We start from the raw sequence: 13,904 nt of genomic DNA on the forward strand, positions 1-13,904 counted from the left end.
CTAATGCCAGAAGCCTCACCAACAAAATGGACGAATTAGAACTAATGTTGTTGGAGCATAATTATGACATGGTGGGGATATCTGAAGCATGGCTGGATGAGAGCCATGACTGGGCTGTTAACTTGCAGGGCAATAGCCTGTTCAGAAATGACTGTACAGATAAGCGAGGGGGTGGGGTGTGTCTATATGTAAAATCATCCTTAAAACCCATCCTGCGTGATAATATAGGTGAATTTAATGAAAATTTAGAATCCCTGTGGGTGGAGATAAGGGGAGGGGGAAAAAATAATAAATTACTCATAGGGGTTTGTTATAAATCTCCAAAAATAATGGAAGCAATGGAGAATATCCTCGTAAAGCAAATAGATGAAGCTGCAACTCAAGGGGAAGTCATTATCATGGGGGACTTCAACTACCCTGAAATAGATTGGGGAACAGAAACCTGCAGTTCCAGCAAAGGTAATCGGTTTTTGACAACTATGAGAGACAATTACCTTTCACAACTAATGCAGGACCCAACAAGAAGGGGGGCACTGCTAGACCTAATATTAACCAACAGGTCAGACCACATAGCAAATGTAAGGGTTGGGGGTCACTTGGGAAATAGCAATCACAAAATAATAAGTTTTCATGTATCCTTTAAAAAGATGTGTAATAGAGGGGTTACAAGGACACTAAACTTCAAGAGGGCAAATTTCCAACGGATGAGAGAGGATCTTGGTGCAATTAACTGGGACGATATCCTGAGACATAAAAATACACAAAGAAAATGGGAGACATTTATTAGCATCCTGGATAGGACCTGTGCACAGTATATACCGTATAGAAATAAACATACTAGAAATAGGAGGAAGCCAATATGGCTAAATAGAGCTGTAAGGGGCGCAATAAGTGACAAAAAGAAAGCATTTAGAAAATTAAAGGAAGTAGGTAGTGAGGAGGCATTAAATTAATACAAAAAATTAAATAAATTCTGTAAAAAGCAAATCAAGGCAGCAAAGATTGAGGCAGAGAGACTCATTGCTAGAGAGAGTAAAAATAATCCTAAAATATTCTTTAACTACTTAAATAGTAAGAAACTAAAAAATGATAGTGTTGGCCCCCTTAAAAATAGTCTGGGTGAAATGGTGGATGAGGATGAGGAAAAAGCCAATATGCTACATGACTTTTTTTCATCAGTATTTACACAAGAAAATCCCATGGCAGACAAAATGACTAGTGATATAAATTCCCAATTAAATGTCACCTGCTTAACCCAGCAGGAAGTGCGGCGGCATCTAAAAATCACTAAAATTGACAAATCTCCGGGCCCGGATGGGAAACACCACCAAGTACTGCAGGAATTAAGTACAGTCATCGATAGACCATTATTTTTAATCTTTAAAGACTCCATAATAAGAGGGTCTGTACCACAGGACTGACGTATAGCAAATGTGGTGCCAATATTCAAAAAGGGGACAAATACTGAACTCGGAAATTATAGGCCAGTAAGCTTAACCTCTACTGTGGGAAAAATCCTGGAGGGCATTCTAAGGGATGCTATACTGGAGTATCTGAAGAGGAAAAACCTCATGACCCAGTATCAGCACGGGTTTACTAGGGACCGTTCATGTCAGACTAATTTGATCAGTTTCTATGAAGAGGTAAGTTCCGGATTGGACCAAGGGAACCCAGTGGATGTAGTGTATATGGACTTTTCAAAAGCTTTTGATACGGTGCCACACAAAAGGTTGATACATAAAATGAGAATAATGGGGATAGGGGAAAATATGTGCAAGTGGGTTGAGAGCTGGCTCAGGGATAGGAAACAAAGGGTGGTTATTAATGGAGCACACTCGGACTGGCTAGCGGTTAGCAGTGGGGTACCACAGGGGTCAGTATTGGGCCCTCTTCTTTTTAACATATTTATTAATGACCTTGTAGGGGGCATTCAGAGTAGAATTTCAATATTTGCAGATGACACTAAACTCTGCAGGGTAATCAATACAGAGGAGGACAATTTTATATTACAGGATGATTTATGTAAACTAGAAGCTTGGGCTGATAAATGGCAAATGAGCTTTAATGGGGATAAATGTAAAGTCATGCACTTGGGTAGAAGTAATAAGATGTATAATTATGTGCTTAATTCTAAAACTCTGGGCAAAACTGTCAATGAAAAAGACCTGGGTGTATGGGTGGATGACAAACTCATATTCAGTGGCCAGTGTCAGGCAGCTGCTACAAAGGTAAATAAAATAATGGGATGCATTAAAAGAGGCATAGATGCTCATGAGAACATAATTTTACCTCTATAGAAGTCACTAGTTCGTCCACACTTAGAATACTATGCACAGTTCTGGTCTCCGGTGTAAAAGAAAGACATAGCTGAACTAGAGCAGGTGCAGAGAAGAGCAACCAAGGTTATTAGAGGGCTGGGGGGTCTGCAATACTAAGATAGGTTATTATTACACTTGGGGCTATTTAGTTTGGAAAAACGAAGACTAAGGGGTGATCTTATTTTAATGTATAAATATATGAGGGGACAGTACAAAGACCTTTCTGATGATCTTTTTAATCATAGACCTGAAACAGGGACAAGGGGGCATCCTCTACGTCTGGAGGAAAGAAGGTTTAGGCATAACAACAGACGCGGATTCTTTACTGTAAGAGCAGTGAGACTATGGAACTCGCTGCCGTATGATGTTGTAATGAGTGATTCATTACTTAAATTTAAGAGGGGACTGGATACCTTTCTGGAAAAGTATAATGTTACAGGGTATATATACTAGATTCCTCGATAGGGCGTTGATCCAGGGAACTAGTCTGATTGCCGTATGTGGAGTCGGGAAGGAATTTTTTTCCCCAATGTGGAGCTTACTCTTTGCCACATGGTTTTTTTTTGCCTTCCTCTGGATCAACATGTTAGGGCATGTTAGGTTAGGCTATGGGTTGAACTAGATATACTTATAGTCTTCCTTCAACCTTAATAAATATGTAACTATGTAACTATGTAATTGTAAATTCGTAGCAGTTTTCCATCAGGTTTACAGTACCATGTAAACCTATGGAAAACCAAATCCGCTGTGCCCATGGTGCGGAAAATACCGTGCGGAAATGCTGCATTGTATTTTCCGCAGCATGTCAATTTTGGGCGGATTCCGCAGTGTTTTACACCTGTTCCTCAATAGGAATCCGCAGGTGAAATCCGCACCAAAAAACACTGGAAATCCGCTGTAAATCTGCAGGTAAAACGCAGTGCCTTTTACCTGCAGATTTTTCAAAAATCGTGCGGAAAAATCTCACACGAATCCGCAACATGGGCACATAGCCTTAGGGTTAGGGTTGGAATTAGAGTTAAGGTTGGAATTAGGGCTAGGGTTGGAAATAGGGTTAAGATTAGGCTTGTGGTTAGGGTTATCAATAGGGTTAGGGGTGTGTTGGGGTTAAAGTTGTGGTTAGGTTTGGAATTGGGGTTAGGGTTGGGATTAGGGTTACGGGTGTGTTGGGGATAGGGTTGTGGTTAGGGGTGTGTTGGATTTAGGATTGTGATTAGGGTTATAGCTACAGTTGGGATAAGGGTTAGGGGTGTGTTAGGGTTAGTGTTGAAGTTAGAATTGAGGGGTTTCCACTGTTTAGGCACATCAGGGGTCTCCAAACGCAACATGGCGCCACCATTGATTCCAGCCAATCTTGCGTTAAAAAAGTCAAATAGTGCTCCCTCCCTTCCGAGCCCCGATGTGCGCCCAAACAGTGGTTTACCCCCACATATGGGGTACCAGCGTACTCAGGACAAACTGGGCAAAAAATATTGGGGTCCAATTTCTCCTGTTACCCTTGTGAAAATAAAAAATTGCTTGCTAAAACAATTTTTGAGGAAAGAAAAATTATTTTTTATTTTCACGGCTCTGCGTTATAAACTTCTGTGAAGCACTTGGGGGTTGAAAGTGCTCACCACACATCTAGATAAGTTCCTTGGGGGGTCTAGTTTCCAAAATGGGGTCATTTGTGGGGGGTTTCTACTGTTTAGGCACATCAGGGGCTCTGCAAACACAACGTGATGCCCGCAGACCATTCCATCAAAGTCTGCATTTCCAAAGTCACTACTTCTCTTCTGAGCCCCGACGTGTGCCCAAACAGTGGTTTACCCCCACATATGGGGTATCAGTGTACTCAGGACAAACTGGGAAACAACTATTGGGGTCTAATTTCTTTTGTTACCCTTGTGAAAATAAAAAAAAATTGCTTGCTAAAACATCATTTTTGAGGAAAGAAAAATTATTTTTTATTTTCACGGCTCTGCGTTATAAACTTCTATGAAGCACTTGGCGGTTTAAAGAGGTTACTGCACATCTAGATTAGTTCCATGGGAGGTCTAGTTTCCAAAATGGGGTCACGAGTGGGGGAGCTCCAATGTTTAGGCACACAGGGGCTCTCCAAACGCGACATGGTGTCCGCTAACAATTGGAGCTAATTTTTCATTCAAAAAGTCAAATGACACTCCTTCCCTTCCGAGCTCTGCCGCGTGCCCAAACAGTAGTTTACCCCCACATGTGAGGTATCAGTGTACTCAGGAGAAATTGCCCAATAAATTTTAGGATCCATTTTATCCTGTTGCCCATGTGGAAATGAACAAATTGAGGCTAAAATAAATTTTTTGTGAAAAAAAGTACTTTTTCATTTTTTCGGATCAATTTGTGAAGCACCTGGGGGTTCAAAGTGTTCACTATGCATCTAGATAAGTTCCTTGGGGGTCTAGTTTTGAAAATGGGGTCACATGTGGGGGAGCTCCAATGTTTAGGCACACAGGGGCTCTCCAAACGTGACATGGTGTCCGCTTACGATTGGAGCTAATTTTTCATTCAAAAGTCAAATGGCGCTCCTTCCCTTCCGAGCCTTGCCGTGTGCACAAACAGTGGTTTGTGACCACATATGAGGTATCGGTGTGCTCAGGAGAAATTGCCCAACACATTTTAGGATCCATTTTATCCTGTTGCCCATGTGAAAATGAAAAAATTAGGCGAAAATAATTTTTTTGTGAAAAAGTTCAAAGTTCTCACTATGCATCTAGATAAGCTCCTTGGGGGGTCTAGTTTCCAAAATGGGGTCACTTGTGGGGAAGCTCCAATATTTAGGCACACAGGGGCTCTCCAAATGCGACATGGTGTCCGCTGTTATGTTCTGGTGGTTAGGACAAATAGTGGACCTGGTAGTTAGAGCACCAGAAAAGAAGTGGAACCTCTGCTGACCGCAATCCCTAATCCTATCACGCACACTAGAAATAGCCGTGGAGCGCTCCTATCATGACCTAGGCGCCTCGTCACAGCCTCAGAACTAGCTAGCCCTAGAGATTGGAAAAATAAGCCTATCTTGCCTCAGAGAAAATTCCCCAAAGGAAAAGGCAGCCCCCCACATATATTGACTGTGAGTAAGATGAAATCACAAACACAGAGATGAAATAGATTTAGCAAAGAGAGGCCCGACTTACTAAACAGACAGAAGATAGGAAAGGTCACTTTGCAGTCAGCAAAAAAACCTACAAAAGCCACACAGAGAGTGCAGGGAAAAATACCTTCCGCACCGACTAACGGAGCGGAGGCGCCCCTCTGCGTCCCAGAGCTTCCAGCAAGCAAGGCAAAATTCACATAAGCATGCTGGACAGAAAAAATAGCAAACAAGAAAAAAGCAAAGCAAAACTTAGCTTCTGCTGGAGGAAACAGGTAACCAGGAAGATCCAGGAGCGAACTAGACCAATGCTACAACATTGACAGCTGGCATCGGACAAGGATCCAAGTGGAGTTAAATAGAGCAGCCCACTAACGAATTAGCCTCGTCACCTGTAGAAGGAAACTCAGAAACACCCACAGGCATCAGAGAAAGTCCATGGACAGAACCAGCCGAAGTACCATTCATGACCACAGGAGGGAGCCCGAAAACAGAATTCACAACAGTCCGCTAAAGATTGGAGCCAATTTTTCATTGAAAAAGTCAAATGGCGCTCCTTCCCTTCAGAGCCTTGTCGTGTGCCCAGACAGTGGTTCCCCCACAAATGAGGCATCGGCGTACTCAGGACAAATTGTACAATAACGATTGGGGTCAAGTTTCTCTTTTTACCATTGGGAAAATAAAAAAATTGTTGCTAAATCATCATTTTTGTGACTAAAAAGTCTAATGTTCATTTTTTCCTTCCATGTTGCTTCTGCTGCTGTGAAGTACCTGAAGGGTTAATAAACTTCTTGAATGTGGTTTTGAGTACCTTTTTAGGGGTGCAGTTTTTAGAATGGTGTCAGTTTTGGGTATTTTCAGCCATGTAGACCCCTTAAACTGACTTCAAATGTGAGGTGTTCCCTAAAAAAAATGGTTTTCTAAATTTCGTTGTAAAAATGAGAAATCGCTGGTCAAATTTTAACCCTTATAACTTCCTAGCAAAAAAAAATTTTGTTTCCAAAATTGTGCTGATGTAAAGTAGACATGAGGGAAATGTTATTTATTAACTATTTTGTGTCACATAACTCTCTGATTTAACAGAATAAAAATTCAAAACGTGAAAATTGCAAAATTTTCTAAATTTTAGCCAAATTTCCATTTTTTTCACAAATAAACGCAAAAATTATTGATCTAAATTTACCATTAACATGAAGCCCAATATGTCATGAAAAAACAATCTCAGAACCGTAACTATCCGTTAAAGCATTCCCGAGTTATTACCTCATAAAGGGACACTGGTCAGAATTTCAAAAAACGGCCAGGTCATTAAGGTCAAAATAGGCTGGGTCATGAAGGGGTTAAGAAAGGTATCCGCTTTTTTGTCCAAAGGATCTTTAAGGGTACCCATATCCTCAAATGGGAGAGCAAATTTTTTTGAGGCCTTAGCTACAGCGACGTCTAATTTAGGCGCTTTGTCCCAAGAAGTGGATGCTTTGTCTTCGAAATGATACTTTCTTTTAAGAGAGGGTACTGAGGAATTTCTCCTATCAGGTTTCTCCTATTCTTTTTTAATCCATGTTTGGATGTTAGAATTTAGGGGAAATGTTCTCCGCTTTTTCTGCCCCAAGCCACCAAACATGTCTTGAGCCGTTCTATCGGGACGGGGATCCTCTCCCCCATAGTAGCTCTAACAGCTTTTACTAGAGTATCTACCTCATCTAGTGGGAAACAGTGATGGCCTGAATCCTCATCGGAGGAAGATAAAGAGGAATCAGATTTATTGGAATCCATGTCCTCAGATGTAGACTGGTCAGAGTGGGAATATACCACCTCTTTTTTCTTATCTTTCACCTTTTTGAAAGATGTGAGGGCGTTCTGAACCTCAGATCTGATTATCGTTTTCACTTCAGGTGCAAAATCGGGGGTCTCTTCACATAATTAGCGTTGTATACATTAGTTACAAAGCTTTTTGTTCAAGGCTACCGGCAAAGCTTTGTTACAGGTGGGACAGGATTTATTTTTTGTTTTCTCCAACCTCTTCTTTCCCTATTAAGGGAGAAGAAGGAACCCCATTACAAAAAATGAACTTTCTCGGAGGTCACTCACCATTCAGACGTGGACGTAGGTACTGGTTCTGGAGGGGGGCCCAGATCTGGTGGAGGAGACTCTTGGGAAGGAGATTTGGTCCCTGCAGCAGATCTGCTGCACTGCACTGCTGGACCCACTTCTCCTGGTTCCCTTGGGGTCTGCCTGCTTTTTATGATGCTGGTTCTGCTGCCTAGGCTGCTGCTCCTGCTCCTGCTGTGCGTCGCTGTCCTCCATGTTTCCAAGGAGTTTGTGCAACAAGCATGTGTGCACTATCTCCCTATTTGAGTTTGGCACCACCTCCCAGCGTCCGACGTCCTTCCGGTCTCTACGTCACGTCCCCGGGGAGAAAACGCTACTGCGCAAGCGCGCGGCGATGACTCGGAAGTCCTACCGCATTTCCGGAGTGGCGGCCATCTTTGTGCACCTGGAGCGTGCGCTTGTCGGCACAGGAGCTTCGGGTATGTCAGAGCCCCTTCCTCTCTGAGTGGTGGCGATTCTCCCCCCGCACACCCTGAAGAACCCCTCGGATCCAGCGATGGCGGCTTCGGGCACAAGACCAGCCGCGACAGGAGCCTCCTCGCTGCCGGAACCCGGCTGACCGGCCCCGGTCCTTTGAATACAGCATCTTCTTTTGCAGGTACCGCGCTGAAAGAAAGGTTCCCCGTCAGGGACAGGAAACCAAGTGATGCGAGGGAGAGGTACCGCCCTTTTTATCTGTAGGTTTCCTGTCCCTGAAGGGCGGATCCCCTCTCTCCGTGGTGCTATCATGGGAGACTGAGAAACATGGTATATATAACATTATCAATCTGGGAAATATTAATTTGGGGCATAACGGCCAGCAGCACCACGTTACAAGTAATGGGTCACAATGTGAAAAATATGTCTCCCTTAACTGTAGGACCTACGCCTGTCTGAAACAGGATTTATGTAGAATAAATTACTTGGCACTCAAGAGATATTCTTTGCAAGGTAAAACGTGAATAGTTCATTTATTAGGTGCATCCAGTTCCATATAAATTGAACGTTTTCGGTCTAATCAAAAGACCTTCATCAGAAAAGGTTATAAAGTACTGTAATACATGTGTGGAAAAACACAAAGGAAAACATTTTTTAGAAAATGATGCACAGAGTAAATATATAGTAAAAAACAGATATGGTACACATTGCTCAATGGAGAAATGATAACTAAACAGACATCACATGTTACACGAAGAGCAGACAACAGCGGCGGTCTAAATGGATCCGACCTGGTGCTCCGTGAGTGGTGAGCTTCGTGGTGGAGATGCTAAAGGCTGTAAATGTGTAGGAAGGATAATGCAAGAGAAAAGAGGGCAAGGAGACACATCACGTCCAACTGAAAAACCGAGCGAGTGGATAGCGAATAGGCCATCCCTAAAGGATACAGGAAGTGCGGTAACCTCTATGACTAGTGGTTGACGGACTAAGGTGCACAGTGAGATGCCTGAAATATAAAACATGAACATGTAAATGATACATAATTGTCATTGTGCAGGAATAGTGCAACATGTATGGGCACACAACCCCGTAGGGAGAAGAGAGCATAAGAATGAGTAGAGGGCAAGAGAACGGACCCTGCAATGTGACCACCTACAACCTGCAAGAATGAATAGAGAAATAGCCCAGAGTAGTAAAAGCATGTACTAGAAAATTATATTATAGCTACCTGGATGATTAGGGCAATCTGATAGGGCCCATAAGGTGCCAGCATCAGAGCAGGCCTGGGGGAGGGAGGGCGCCTAGGAGGAACAAGGAGAGATAGAGGAACACCTAGCCAAAAGTTGTCTATACCAAGGTAAACCCCTATAGAGTACTAGTCACCATTACCTGTAAGGCAGAGGGTATATAAGGCGAGCGCTGTGGGGGGCGAGCAAATCGCAGGAGCAGACGCGCTGTTGAAAAGAAAATATAATGAGTGACTAAGTCTCTAGGCCGAGGCGGAGTGCCGAGAGAGGGCGAGCGTCACTGTATAATGGGGCAGAGAGTACCTGTAAAGCCGGAGGACCCCGGCGCCGTGTAGCGAAGGCTGTGAGACTCCCAGGGCTGGTGTCTGGCGGCGGCACTTCCGGGTTAATGTGCGCGCCGCCAGGCAATCACCTGACCCGTAGCGTCATAGCAGACACGTGACCGGGTCGGCGGCGCGTGTGCAGAGAGACAAGGACGGAAGGGAGCTGAAGGGCGCTTGCGCCAAGAGAATGAGTGCCGGAGGCTAAAAAAGAAAGCCAGAGGCGGCCCTATACAGCGAGGGGAGAGAGGGGGGGAGGGCGAAACTACAAGGGAGAACAAACGCAGGGAAATTAGAGAGGGCAAGAGAGGCTGGACGAGGAGAACTCAAACAGGGTATATGCAAAACAAAGAGGTAAATAACCTAATACAGAGAAAGGAGGGAAGGTCTAGAACAGACCTCAAAGGTGGTCACATGCAGGTGATATAGAGACCAGACTAATGCTCTATATCTATAATGGCATTGAGTGTGGATACTGTACCATATGGGGTGGGGCCAGTGCTCGGTGCGCAGGACGTGACCTTATGGGCCCTATCAGATTGCCCTAATCATCCAGGTAGCTATAATATAATTTTCTAGTACATGCTTTTACTACTCTGGGCTATTTCTCTATTCATTCTTGCAGGTTGTAGGTGGTCACATTGCAGGGTCCGTTCTCTTGCCCTCTACTCATTCTTATGCTCTCTTCTCCCTACGGGGTTGTGTGCCCATACATGTTGCACTATTCCTGCACAATGACAATTATGTATCATTTACATGTTCATGTTTTATATTTCAGGCATCTCACTGTGCACCTTAGTCCGTCAACCACTAGTCATAGAGGTTACCGCACTTCCTGTATCCTTTAGGGATGGCCTATTCGCTATCCACTCGCTCGGTTTTTCAGTTGGACGTGATGTGTCTCCTTGCCCTCTTTTCTCTTGCATTATCCTTCCTACACATTTACAGCCTTTAGCATCTCCACCACGAAGCTCACCACTCACGGAGCACCAGGTCGGATCCATTTAGACCGCCGCTGTTGTCTGCTCTTCGTGTAACATGTGATGTCTGTTTAGTTATCATTTCTCCATTGAGCAATGTGTACCATATCTGTTTTTTACTATATATTTACTCTGTGCATCATTTTCTAAAAAATGTTTTCCTTTGTGTTTTTCCACACATGTATTACAGTACTTTATAACCTTTTCTGATGAAGGTCTTTTGATTAGACCGAAAACGTTCAATTTATATGGAACTGGATGCACCTAATAAATGAACTATTCACGTTTTACCTTGCAAAGAATATCTCTTGAGTGCCAAGTAATTTATTCTACATGACTGACGGGTTGGATACCTTGTGCACCTCCTACAAACCTTGAGTGCCGTGGTTTCTATCATTATGAAACAGGATTTATGTCTGCTCTCCATCAGATAGCCCACTTCATTTATATGTCCTGTAAGGTTTGTACCCGCTCAGATGCGTAGGAGGAAACAGGAGGCACATTCTCTTTAATGTCCATGTGGGTTTATTTGCTCCATAAACCAGCAAGGCAGCAACAGAAAGGAAAACAGTCCGTACATCAGGCCGACATAGCATAAAAGTCTATAGTAGAGCTCTGCTCTTCTCAGACCTGAAGGCACACAGGCTGTGCAATGTCCAGCACTCAGGCTCTATCTGAAGCCACGGACACAGAAGGGCTTCTTCCTGTCAATACACAGACTCCTGTCTGTAGTGTCCAGCGTGGACACATGGAAATCTGTCCACACTGACAGAATCCCAAACACTCACTACCACGTGCCAAACACACCTCCTTTACATAGGTGTAACCACACCTAGGTACCTATCACATGGCCAGTCAGGTAAGTGTGACATCACCACAGGTCCTGAAACACACATAGATAGGCAGGGTTATGTTACAGCGACAAGCCACCTATGTGACACATATCTCCCGTCGACTATACAACCTTTAGCCACGCTACAGTCCACAGTGGATGGTCGTGGAACAAAAGGGGTCAGTGTTCTTATTTTCATTTATGAGTTTCTGCTCTTTTTTTCCATTTACAATTTATAATGAAGCCATGCTTCTATGCTTAATAGGAGGGTAACAAGTTTACTCTCAAGAGATACTTTAGAGTTTGGTTCTATTTTAGAATTACATTATGACACATGTAAGGGTATGTGCCCATGGTCAGGAATCGGCAGCGCTTTGGACACAGCACATGTCTGCTGCGTCCAAAGCGCTGCCGGCTTTTGAACGCAGGTGATTCTGCATGTGTTAATTGAACCATGCGAATTCACTATGTCTCAATACATTGGACGGGTGAAATTTATCTTGCGGATCCTCACATCTCCGCAAGATAAATTGACATGCTGCTGTCTGGAAAGACGTGCCACATGTCTGTCTCTGTGGGTAATCCTCAGGCATTGGTGCACGCATAGTGGACATGGGATTGTCTGAAAGCACGTTTTTTTGTTGTAATTTTGACACTTCTCCTTTTCAGAAAAAAAATACAAAATTTATTGCTTGGAAATTCGGGGACATGCTGTCAGTAGTTTATAGAATAAATGGAAAATTTACATTTTACTCAAAAATATACCTATAAAGAGAAAAATCAGACAAACTGAACATGCAGTGGTCTCTTAATTTTTGCCAGAGCTGTGTATATATACATATACCGTATTTTTCGGATTATAAGATGCTCCGGATTATAAGACGCACCCCAAATTTTGAGGAGAAAAATAAGAAAAAAAATTTTTTTTAATAAATTGGTGATGCTTCTTATAATCCTTGCATCTTATTGCTTACCGGGGGTGGTGGCTGCAGTGAAGCGGGGTCCCAGGGTCCCTGCTGGAGGAGGCAGGAGTGGGGTAATGCTCCAGGCCGCAGGCAGGAATGAATGGGGGCTCCGATGTGTGGCGCGCTGCTGCGGGGATCTGTGCTGCTGCCGGGTGTCTCCCGGTGCACGGCGGTTGCTGGCTGTTGCTGCGGGTGTCTCCAGTGCCCAGCGGTGCTGCATGGGTGTCCGGTGCTGCCCGGGGCTCTGTCAACATTTTGCGACAGGTCAGAGCACCGGCTCCTCCAGGGTTCCACGTGCGCTAGTCTCCGGGAATATGGCCACCGCTGGGCACAGCGCATACGCTGATGGTGATCTCGAGATCTTGATCCCGAGATCACCATCAGCACATGTGCTGCCCCCTGCGGCGGCGGCCATACTCCCGGAGACGAGTGCACGTGGAACCCTGCAAGTGCCCGGGCTCTGCTCTGTCAAAAAAAGGGCGGCAAAGCCGGACACCCACGCAGCACTGCTGGGCACCGGAGACACCTGCAGCAACGGCCAGCAACCGCCGGGAACTCGGAGACACCCAGACACCCCCCGGTAAGGCATGTTCGCTTTCTAAGATACAGCCCCATTTCCCCCCCCCCAAGTTTGGGGGAAAAAAGTGCATCTTAAAAGCGAAAAATACGGTATATACAGTGCCTTGCGAAAGTATTCAGCCCCCTGGAACTTTTCAACCTTTTCCCACATATCATGCTTCAAATATAAAGATACCAAATGTAAATTTTTGGGGAAGAATAAACAACCAGTGGAACACAATTGTGAAGTTGAACAAAATTTATTGGTTATTTTACATTTTTGTGGATATTCAAAAACTGAAAAGTGGGGTGTGCAATATTTATTGTGGATCTCTGAATGATCCAATGTTGTCCTAATTGCCTAATGATGATAAATATAATCCACCTGTGTGTAATCAAGTCTCTGTATAAATGCACCTGCTCTGTGATAGTCTCAGTGTTCTGTTTAAAGCAGGGAGAGCATCATGAAGACTAAGGAACACAACAGGCAGGTCCGTGATACTGTTGTGGAGAATTTTAAAGCCGGATTTGGATACAAAATGATTTCCAAAACTTTAAACATCTTAAGGAGCACTGTGCAAGCGATCATATTGAAATGGAAGGAGTATCATACCACTGCAAATCTACCAAGACCCAGCCGTCCCTCTAAACTTTCATCTCAAACAAGGAGAAGACTGATCAGAGATACAGCCAAGAGGCCCATGATCACTCTGGATGAACTGCAGAGATCTACAGCGGAGGTTGGATAGTCTGTCCATAGGACAACAATCAGTTGTACACTGCACAAATCTGGCCTTTATGGAAGAGTGGCAAGAAGAAAGATATCATTTCTCAAAGATATCCATAAAAAGTGTTGTTTAAAGTTTGCAACCAGCCACCTGGGAGACACTCCAAACATGTGGAAGAAGGTCATCTGGTCAGATGAAACCAAAATCGAACTTTTTGGCAACAATGTCAAATGATTAGCGATGAGCGAGTGTACTCGTTGCTCGGGTTTTCCTGAGCACACTGAGGTGACCTCCGAGTATTTGTTAGTGTTCGGAAATTTAGTT

At 44.0% G+C, this 13,904-nt stretch overlaps 2 long non-coding RNA genes across 2 annotated transcripts; one reads left to right on the forward strand and one right to left on the reverse strand.

The window, feature by feature from the left end:
* Positions 1–8,464: 8,464 nt before the first annotated feature.
* Positions 8,465–10,038, reverse strand: LOC138680804 (uncharacterized). The gene is made up of 2 exons (XR_011321778.1): positions 9,999–10,038; positions 8,465–8,956 (listed from the first exon to the last, which is right to left on the reverse strand). It is a non-coding gene; the product is annotated as an uncharacterized lncRNA (long non-coding RNA).
* Positions 10,039–10,300: 262 nt separating this feature from the next.
* On the forward strand, positions 10,301–10,787 carry LOC138680805 (uncharacterized). Its single transcript, XR_011321779.1, has 2 exons — positions 10,301–10,510; positions 10,688–10,787. It is a non-coding gene; the product is annotated as an uncharacterized lncRNA (long non-coding RNA).
* Positions 10,788–13,904: the final 3,117 nt, after the last annotated feature.

The sequence above is a fragment of the Ranitomeya imitator genome, chromosome 5, assembly GCF_032444005.1.
Source record: "Ranitomeya imitator isolate aRanImi1 chromosome 5, aRanImi1.pri, whole genome shotgun sequence".
Classification (NCBI taxonomy): domain Eukaryota; kingdom Metazoa; phylum Chordata; class Amphibia; order Anura; family Dendrobatidae; genus Ranitomeya; species Ranitomeya imitator.